The sequence below is a fragment of the Ostrinia nubilalis genome, chromosome 12 (genome assembly GCF_963855985.1).
Source record: "Ostrinia nubilalis chromosome 12, ilOstNubi1.1, whole genome shotgun sequence".
NCBI lineage: Eukaryota > Metazoa > Arthropoda > Insecta > Lepidoptera > Crambidae > Ostrinia > Ostrinia nubilalis.
Window position 1 is genome coordinate 9,209,540 of NC_087099.1, and position 2,559 is coordinate 9,212,098.

The 2,559-nt window shown below is 34.8% G+C and overlaps 1 long non-coding RNA gene across 1 annotated transcript; it reads right to left on the bottom strand.

Annotated features, from left to right (window-relative positions):
* Positions 1-386: 386 nt before the first annotated feature.
* Positions 387-1,742, bottom strand: LOC135076530 (uncharacterized). The gene is made up of 2 exons (XR_010258289.1): positions 1,399-1,742; positions 387-615 (listed from the first exon to the last, which is right to left on the bottom strand). It is a non-coding gene; the product is annotated as an uncharacterized LOC135076530 (long non-coding RNA).
* Positions 1,743-2,559: the final 817 nt, after the last annotated feature.

Here is a 2,559-nt window from a genome sequence, read left to right on the forward strand (position 1 = left end):
AGGATTTGATCTATTTGGTGAAGTCAGGACTGTGATTGCGAGTAGGTATCTTTCTATGATGGTGCAAATGATATCAAAATTGGCACGCGTTAACTTAACTATAGATGCTAAAGAAAACAAAGTCAAAGTCATGAATGTTTACAAGATGAAGTTAATAAGTTACTTATCCAGACACCAGGGTCAGATTGCTTCACTTCAAAGCTATGGTTTGATAGTAACATAAATGATCTTTAGACGAGTTTTTTATTTCACCAATAAATTAATGCATTTAAAAAATTCCATGAATAAAAATTACGACTAATTTACTCTCTGATAAGAAGGTAGGGTAGATTGATTAAATTCGAAATCTTTAAAAACTTGATTCGTTTAGATGAAAAGACTGAAGATTACAAAAAAAACAATCAAGATAGAATTTATTTAAATACAATCTCGACTAGCAGTAGGTAGGTACCCAAATTTTAAAACAACTTAAATCTAAGAATAAATTCCAATATCGTAGTCCAGGCCTTTCCCGCGTTCGCTCTTCAGCAGAATGTTGACGTAGGTGTAACCCGGTCCTCCGGCGGTCACCGTAGCCTTGGCCTGGGAATGGAGGTTGTCGTACACCATGATACTCTGTAACAATCAAAACAAAAACTAAATAAGTAAATGCAGATAAGTTTTTACCAGCGTCAAATAGTTAGTGACAACTAAAGTAACCAAAAGGTTTTGCTGTCAACTTCTTGCCACTTTGGGTGTCACGAACTATTTGATACTGACTGTACAGTTTTATATTATAGTAATATTAGCATCCTACTGTTAAGTTACAGAGAATAAATTAATGTTCTATCAAAAAAGTCTTTAAGCAGTGTTTACCAGTATGAGTACCTACGCTGATTCGGAAATGTATTTAGAACTTTGTATTGATAAACAATTTAGAAACGTTTCAATAAATGCATAGATGAAAATGAAATCGTTACGGTTCGCGATCAAAACAAACCAGCAGAGTTTATGCATTATTGAGTTTACCATCAAACTATGTCGGGCCCAAAACGTTTCATTTTGTATTCAAAGCCAATAGATATTATTGGTTGAAGCTACAATATTTACAACTATCAATCAACTGGCACAAATGTATTCTTCAAGCTCCAATTTGTTTGTGATGTTTAACAATCTATTTATTTTTCATAGCTAAAGCATCAGTTATTTCTGAGTAACACCTAATTTACGCACTACAGTCGCTGTTACAAACAATAAACTCAGAATAGGTAAACATAAATTTAATATTAGTATTTAAAGACCGAATAAAATCCCTAATTGATTCGACATTCACCGGTCTATTAATACGGTACATTTCTTTGCACTTAATTAAGATCAACCCGTGTAAACGTGGCCCAAATAAGCGTTGATGCTACTCACATTTATCACCCTTTGTTCAGGACTGCTGAAAAACACACTCTTTATTCTTTTAGTAAATGGAATCGCGTGATACTGAGCGACTTTGTGGAACAACAACGTTTTCTTATTCGTATCCCCGAGAATGAGATGTTCGCACTTCACCAACCACACTAGAGAGAAGAAAAATATAATAACCACTTGAATTTTCATGATTTTAAAGGTTTTTGAATGCAAGTTTGATGTTTTTCTTAGCAATACGGGACAGTTACACACGGCTCTTTTACGAAGCGATCGTAGTCAGAGTGAAGAGTTGATTGGATAAACTGTCTCTCGTAGCTTCTATCAATAAGGGAGTTGAGTGATGACAATACAATTGCTATGAGTAAGATCTAGAAATGACCTGTATCTGTTGACTCACACAGGATTTATATGTACCTGACCTACCTACTCAGCCTGTGGCGTATTTGCGCTACAGTCACACCAAGTTTATCTTTTCAAATTAACGAAATTGGGAATAAAAGATACACATTGTGAAAGTTACGAGATTTTTTTTTTTGTTGAAGTGCTATTTTGGTTTGCACTTACTATAGGAAAATTCTTTAGATTATTTAAACAAGTTTATTTTAACAAGCCTATCGTAGGTATTAACAATATGTAGGCACTACTCATATACCTACTTACGCTGTAGAGTAAATTAATTTGTGATTTTTTTTCATTTTGTTATCATTTTGTCTATTATTACGAGATTGTTTCCCAAACAATTTTAGTTCTCTATTGTCCTGACAAACATTTAACAAATCACCTTAGTTTAAATGAGTTTTCGTTATACACGGAAGGGTTGCACGCACCGAGCCAGACAATAGGCAGAGGAAATCGTGGGCCGAAGGCATTTTCTATTTTATGCGAGGGTCCGCAAAGGAAGGGCCACTAGGGATGGTAGATCAAAAATGCATGCTACCGATTCGGGGATTTGTTGCCGGTTTTGAAAATTTAATGACTGTAATATTAACTAAAATTTTATTAGGGACAGGTAAGTATGGTGTTTAGTTTACATAGAAAGTATCACCACATCTGTGGGAGGATGTGTTTATATTTACCTCTATCGTCCGTGAACCGTGAGAGTTCTGTTAAGTAACATGTCACTCCTCCTATAATATCATAGGAGGCTACTCATTAAGCGCT